Source organism: Natator depressus, chromosome 1, assembly GCF_965152275.1.
Source record: "Natator depressus isolate rNatDep1 chromosome 1, rNatDep2.hap1, whole genome shotgun sequence".
NCBI classification, from domain to species: domain Eukaryota; kingdom Metazoa; phylum Chordata; order Testudines; family Cheloniidae; genus Natator; species Natator depressus.
In genome coordinates, this window is record NC_134234.1 from 86,720,150 (window position 1) to 86,728,172 (window position 8,023).

At 41.5% G+C, this 8,023-nt stretch overlaps 1 long non-coding RNA gene across 1 annotated transcript; it reads left to right on the forward strand.

Annotated features, from left to right (window-relative positions):
• The first annotated feature begins 1,169 nt into the window (after positions 1-1,169).
• Positions 1,170-5,828, forward strand: LOC141982359 (uncharacterized). The gene is made up of 3 exons (XR_012638041.1): positions 1,170-1,226; positions 3,463-3,509; positions 5,755-5,828. It is a non-coding gene; the product is annotated as an uncharacterized LOC141982359 (long non-coding RNA).
• Positions 5,829-8,023: the final 2,195 nt, after the last annotated feature.

The following is an 8,023-nucleotide window of genomic DNA, read 5'->3' on the forward strand; positions in this document are numbered from 1 at the left end:
GAAATTTATTCAGCTTTTCTCAGCATATAGTCTGCTGTTTAATTCACTTTTTAATTCTTTCTCCACACGTTTCTGGACATTTTTTGAAGTGATTGTTCTTAATGTAAGATATGTTTCACGGTTGTCCTTTTTAAAATTTTGTTCCATTTGACTTACACTTAAAGCCTATGTTTTCACTGACAACATGTGTTACTATGTATTTATACACATTAGATTTCATTTGCCATGTGTCAGCCCAATTACATGGAAGAAAGTCTCTTTGAATTTTCCATGCTCCTTGCTTTGAATATTTCTTAACACCCAAATTTGATCTCTGGTAATTTCTTACAATACTGTCAATATGTCTAGGTGATTTATTAGTTAGAGATCAGAAGAGTTCTAGACAATGATTGCTGTGGGACTGCAATCAAACTCTTCATCAGTTAAACATATTTCCTTTATCTTGCTTTCTGACTTGTGTTCAGACTGGAATATCTATTATCCCACTTCATCCTGAGGGTTGCAAAAAATTTCCCATCTCCTGACCCATAAAGTATCTGCATAAACGTTTAAGTGGTGACCTTAGAGACACCTTAGAGACTAACAAATTTATTTGGGCATAAGCTTTGTGGGCTAAAGCCCACTTCATCGGATGTATGCAGTGGAAAATACAGTAAGAAGATATATATACACAGAGAACATGAAAAAATGGGTGTTGCCATACCAAGTATAACAAGACTAATCAATTAAGGTGGGCTTTTATCAGCAGGAGAAAAAAAACTTTTGTAGTGATAGTCAGGATGGCCCATTTCCAACAGTTGACAAGAAGGTGTGAGTAACAGAAGGGGAAAAATTAGCATGGGGAAATAGTTTTTACTTTGTGTAATGACCCATTCACTCCCAGTTTTTATTCAAGCCTAATTTAATGGTGTCCAGTTTGCAAATTAATTCTAATTCTGAAGTTTCTCGTTGGAGTCTGTTTTTTGAAATTTTTTTGTTGGAGTATCGTGACTTTTAGGTCTGTAATTGAGTGACCAGAGAGGTTGAAGTGTTCTCTGACTGGTTTTTGAATGTTATAATTCTTGACATCTGATTTGTGTTCATTTATTCTTTTGCGTAGAGACTGTCCTGGGAAGTGGCCTGGGCTGAGGGATGTGCTGGCCGCACTTCCTGCAGCCCCCATTGGACTGGAGCAGTGAACCGTAGGCAATGGAAGCCGCGATAGGCCGAACCTGCAAACGCAGCAGGTAAACAAACGGGCCCGGCCCTCCAGGGGCTTTCCCTGAACAAGCAGCGGCCCTAGTTTGAGAACCACTGGTCTATACTACAGATCTATTTCAGTATAACTATGTCACTCTAGGGTGTGAAAAATCCACACCCCTGAGTGATGTAGTTAGACCGACCTAACACACTGTGTAGACATAGGGTAACCATATTTCCCTATGCTGAATATGGTATACCTGTAAAATTAGTCGTATTCATGTGAGCTCAATGGCAATCTATCAGAACTATGCAGTAGAAATGTTCAAATTAACATCAAGTTGACTGAGCCCCCTGTTAAGAAGAAATACTGTGTAGTTGGATCCTTTTTATTTGCCTTATCTTCAAGGCTTTAGGGTTCATACAGGGAGAGGTGATACACACACACTCCCGTACACCTCTCTCACACAGATGGGGGTGACCGACCGACCCGACTTTCCCTGTCTGGCACTCTCCACCCTCCATGCCTGGCTGGGCCCTCGGGACAAACTCGCCTCTCCTGATACCTGGTGCTGTGTCTTCCCAAGACTCTAAAGGGGGTTGTTAAGGAGCCCAGAGGGGGGAAAAACAATGACAAAGACAGCCTTTCAGGTACCCACTTCAAAGAACTTAAAACAACAATGTCTGGGCCATCAACTTTGGGAAGAACCTACCTGGCTGTCTCCATCCAAATTATGATGACTTTCTCTTCCCAAGGCTTAGACTGATATCAAAAGACCCTGAGGGGTTAAAAAGATGCCCCTGGTCAAAGGGTGGGGTGCGGGGGACGGTCAGCTCAGCTGGAAGCTGAGCGGAACACAGAGTCAGCACACATTCTGACTGATATTCAGGGTTTGTTGCCAAGTACCTGTAACCTGGTGTCCCAAGATAACAGCGGGCACCAAGGCTAAATCATGTCTGCCAAGGAGCTTGAGAAGAATGCCAAGCATAGGTAAGAAAATGTTTGCACAGGTTTCTTTGTTGTACTTAAATTTACTCCTCTAAGCCCTGTGTACCATTCAGGCAAAATAAATAATACTTTGTTCTGCAGAAACTGCTCCCTAGTCACTGCATGCTATTACAGATCACAGACCCCTGAAGAACTCTGGCAGCATCCAAGCCCAGTTAAGCCTGCTAGGTAGCACAGTTGGCAGCTCGGGAGGTGTAACCAGAGACCCAGTCAGAGAGTGGTTAGGTTGTGGTATCCCACCCCAAAGAGAAGTGGAAACATGGGTCCAACACTTGAAAGGGGTACACTCAGGAGACTGGTAAAGGGTCTCAGAAGGGAAAGCCTGCCCATGCACCTTGACAAGACTGTCCTCCACTCTACTGATATTAGTACAACTTGTGCATTTTTCACATTCATTGAAACTTTATGTACTCAGGGAAATTTCCAAATATTTACATTTGAACTTGTTTGATTTAACTTCTTTCAATGCCCAGAAATAAATCATGCCTCTCCCATGATACTTGTTGGCTTTCTTTTCTTTTCATTCTTTTACTAATGTTGTCATCCTCTCGAGTATTGCATCCTCAATCTAGGTTGACATATTTATAACTAGAGCTGATAAATACATTACCAGGGTTTAAAACTTTTTTTCTTCTATTCACTTTGACTTTGCTTCTTTCTATACTATAACATCTGAGGGTTTTATAAATGTTTAGCATTCTGAAAAATATGTTTTGGGAAGTCTAGCTGTAACAATATAGTGCATTAGCTTGGTACCTTTGTGTCTTTACTTATTATCAGTAACAACTTACTATAAGAAATCTGTTTTTTTCCTTCTTTTGTTGTACCCAAATTATCTATTTCATTGAATTTCATAGATTTATGGAATACAGCAATATGCAACTTGTGTGTACATGGCTGGGGTACACATGGAAAAGTTTAAACAATGCTGAAGAGGGCATCCTGAAAGCAGTTGATTACAAGCTATGTTTGTAGGCATAGACCCTCAGTTTTAGAAAGGTCTATGGCAAAACTAACTACTGCATTTTACAGCACACTGTAATGTGTTTGTTATGAACCTGAATATAATAAAATAATGTAATCAATAATGGATTTGGGAAGAACAATATAACCTCTAAATCTATTTCCACCCCCCCAGTGTGAGCACTGTAGGCTGTGTCAATAGATTAATACATGTAGGATCCCCATCATTGTTGCAAGACTTTGAAATTCTATGGGAACCCCATGATATCTTTCAATGCTATTTTTTACCACATGCTTTCTGTATCTTACAGATGAAATTTCCATCAACAGTGCAGGTTTGCAGCAGATAGCACTCCCTGTGAGTCATTTTAAATCTACATTTGCAGTCACTGTTTTAAGTCTGACTTGACTTTTCTGCAGTATTTCAGTGATATTTAAGACATCTACTTTCCTTCACTACATTCAGGACATAACTTCCCAATTACAAGATAACAGATGGATCTCAGTCCAGACTTCCTAAAGATCTGGGGAAGTTCATGTTGCAGTTGTCAGGCAGAGATCAGGCTGAATTGAAGCACTGAATATTAGTTCAGTTGATCAAGGGCCATCAGACAAGATGGGATGAAATATTACATTTTTCTTCCCAAATCTATTTTGGATTGCATTTTTAGTTTGATCATAATCAGTGCTGGCACAAAAAACACATAACACGAAAAGTGCTATAAATTATTATATCTTTATTATTGTTATTTATCATGGTATTGTCATTTATCACTAGCAAGATGGGACTGTTTTTTTTTTCCCCCAGAACCAGCCATTGCTTTCCAGCTGAGAGAGAACTCACTGCAATGGGACATGGCACCCTTCTCTCTTCCCACAATAAACTTGACAAACAATAGCATTAGGCCAGAAAAGTTTTTTTTTCCACCACACAACTTCAGACTGTTATTCTGTCTAGGCCTGATTCTACCTCCAGCACTGATCCTTGCCTTATTCTCAAAGTAAAATTAAAACTTCTATACGGCACTTTGCCAGTTGTGAAATATCATATATGTGGGTTGGTTCCTTCCTGATGGCTCCTAATAACAGCTGTGACGGGGCAAGGCCAGATGGCTATAGAAAAGTAGTGGGAGATAGATATATTAGCTCCAGGCTAAACAGGTTAAGTGAAATGGAAGCTGCTCCAGGTCAATTAAGACACCTGGGGCCAATTAAGAACTTTCCAGAAGGCAGGGAGAATGCTAGGTTGATTGGGACACTGAAGCCAATCAGGGGCTGGCTGAAACTAGTTAAAAGCCTCCCAGCCAGTCAGGTGGGTGTGCATGTCAGGAGCTGTGGAAGGAAGTTGCGCTGTTGGAGAGGCTGAGTAGTACACACCATATCAGGCACAAGGAAGGAGGCCCTGAGGTAAGGGTGAAGTGGAGCTTGAGGAAGTGAGGGCTGCTGTGGGGGAAGTAGCCCAGGGAATTGTACTTGTCCTGTTTCTAAAAGGTCAGCTACATAGCTGATATTATTAGGGTCCCTGGGCTGGAGCCCGGAGTAGAGGGTGGGCCCGGGCTCCCCCACCACCACCTTTGCCCCTGATTAATCACTGAGACTGGGAGATAACAGAGACTGTGCAAGGAAGGATAACTTCTCCTCACCTCTCTTGCTGGCTTATGATGAAAATGGCTCAATAGACTGTGACCCTTGTTGCTAGAGAAAGAAGGGCTACGTGGAGGGTCACAGTGAGCCTCTGAGGCTAGCGAAATCCACCAGGAAATGCGGGATTCACGGAGGCAAGGACAGAGCTTTATCACACAGCTTATACCTCGAAATATAACATTTGATTGCAGTATCTCTCTCTCATGCTATTCATCTCTATGCCTTGCTGGCTCACCTGCCATTGTGATATATGGTGATGTATTAGTACGTATACCTGCAGATACTACTTACTGTAGAACAAAAAGGTTTCCCATTCTTCCTAGGAATGGACTTTCCCAGTTACCACTTCTGATGTGAGAATGATAATACCTTTATATGTGTAACCATTCTGTAACGTCTAAGACTTCACAATTCGCATTATGCTGCACACCAGGCCAGTCAGAAATCCCTAGTGATAAAACTTGGATCCTTCTGCTCCAAAAGCAGAGTTCAATATTACTTGAGCTCAAGTAGAATCTACATTAGTTTTAAGCAATATAAAGCCTATGACTGACAGTTACACCGTTCTGATTCAGTCCAGCTGAAGGCAGACGTACATATACACACATCAGTTTGTTATCATGCACATCAAGGGCAACAATACAGGTAACTGCGTGGTTTCAGTGCAGAAAGGTAGCATATTAATTTTTGTCACAAGACCAATGTCTCCTGCTTTAAGAATAAATGTGCTGCCTTTGCCTCAGCTTTGTGTAGCTGAAGGAGGCTATTCCCTTGTCAGGCTCAGTTCCAGCATTGTTATCGCAACTAAACTACAAAAGTATAAGCTATTGCAAAAGTGTCTAAATATTACACTGTCTTGAATCATTATTTAATTATTCCTTACCAGAAGTTCTAATTGATCATTTTGTCACACACACCTATGTGTCTAATAACCTGATACTCTATCTTAATTTATTTAGGACTAAATTGCGAAGTCATAGAAATGTACAGCTTGAAGGGACCTCCAGAGGTCCCCTAGTCCAGGCCTCTGAGAAGACACAGGACCAATAAACCTAGACCATCCCTTTCTCAAGACTGAACATACCCAGTTTTTTAACCTTTTCTTGTTTGTCAGGTTTTCAATCTTTTTATCATATTGGTTGCTTTCCTCTGAAATCTGTGCAGTTTGTTTATATCTTTCCCATGTCTTACACACAGACTCCTGTTAATACACACCAGAATGATAATAGCCTTTTTTTTACATCTGCATCATTTTGTTGGCTAATACTCAATTTGTGATCCACTATGACTCCCAGATACTGTTCAGTAGTGATACTGCATAGCCAGTTATTCCCCCCCCGCCCACTTCTTTGTTTTGTGCATTTGATTTTTCTTTCCTAAGTATAGTACTTTGCACTTGTCTTTATTGAATTTCCTCTTGTTGATTTCACACCAACTGTCCACTTTGTCCAGGTCATTTTGAATTCTAATACTGCCCTCCAAAGTGCTTGCAATCATTCCCAGTTTGGTGTCATCTAAAACTTTTATAAACATATTCTCCATTCCATTATCTAAGTCAGTGGTTCTCAAACTAGGGCCTCTGCTTGTTCAGGGAAAGCCCCTGGCAGGCCGGGCCGGTTTGTTTACCTGATGCGTCCACAGGTTTGGCCGATCACGGTTCCCACTGGCCACGGTCTGCCGCTCCAGGCCAATGGGGCTGCGGGAAGCGGCGCGGGCCGAGGGATGTGCTGGCCGCCCTTCCTGCAGCCCCCATTGGCCTGGCGACCCGCAGTCAGTGGGAGCCACGAACCTGTGGACGCGGCAGCTAAACAAACTGGCCCGGCCTGCCAGGGGCTTTCCCTGAACAAGCGGCAGCCCTAGTTTGAGAACCACTGATCTAAGTCACTAAAGAAAATGTTGAAAGTATCAGAACCATGGCAGACCCTCCATGGGATCCCACTAGGTGTGGGATCGGCAACCTTTGGCATGTGGCCCGCCAGGGTAAGCCCCCTGGTGGGCCGGGCTGGTTTGTTTATCTGCCGCGTCCGCAGGTTTGATTGATTGCTCCCACCAGCCCGGCCTACCAGGGGACTTACCCTGGCAGGCCACGTGCCAAAGGCTGTTGATCCCTGCACTAGATAAATCCTCCCAGTTTGACAATGAACCATCAATAATTCCTCTTTGAGTATTGTTTTTTAACTAGTTTTTCAGTCACCTATGTTTAAAAATGTGTAATTAACCCTTCAAAATTACCAATGTAGTACAAATAAAAATAGGCTTTTGCACTTATACCAAAAGGACCGCATTTTCATATTAGGTGCTGTGACCATAGGTATCTCTGTATTCACACCCTACACTCTATTGCAATAATATTTGTACAAAATATGTTTTGTAGGGTATCATATGAAAGTTATTAACATGCTGATTATTAATATCATTGTAAACTGCATGTGTTAATGTTATATATGAAGTTATGAATTCTCCCTGTATTTTCAGAGTGGTAGCCGTGTTAGTCTGTATCAGCAAAAAGAAGTTGCTATGGCAACACACATTTTTTCATGTTCTCTGTATGTGTGTGTATATATATATATATATATATGTGTTCCTACTGTATTTTCCACTGCATGCATCTAATGAAGTGGACTTTAGCCCACAAAAGCTTATGCCCAAATAAATGTGTTAGTCTATAAGGTGCCACGAGTACTCCTCATTCTTTCTCTGTATTATGTTACTAGAATATGTTTATACAAGACAGACAAGCCTAGTAAAGGTGATCAACAGGTTTGTCCTAGACAAAGGAATGTAGGTTTACTTCAATTCACCTGTGATCAATAAACAAAGCCACCAAGATAAACCAGTGGGGGTTAACCTGGTCCTGAACTTGAGAGACAGAATTAACATGGTTCCTATACCCCAGAGAGTCAAAGGAGACTGAATCTTCAGGAGGCCTTCCTGACTTGTAAGACAAAGATATCCTTTTGGGAATATAAGGAACAGAGAGAGACTCCATCTTTTTCTTTCATCCTAGGAGACAAAGAAATCAACTGATATGATCTCTGTGATACATTCTGGCCAGACTGACCAGTAAAAAGCTGAAAAGGAAACTTGTGTGTGAGAGAAACCATCTTGACCTAAGACTGTATCATGCTAGATTAAGTCTTAGACTTTTAGATGAGTGTTTTCACTTGTATTTGCTTGTAATCAGCTCTGCCGTTCATCTTTTTCACTAGGTAACAAACACTTAATCCA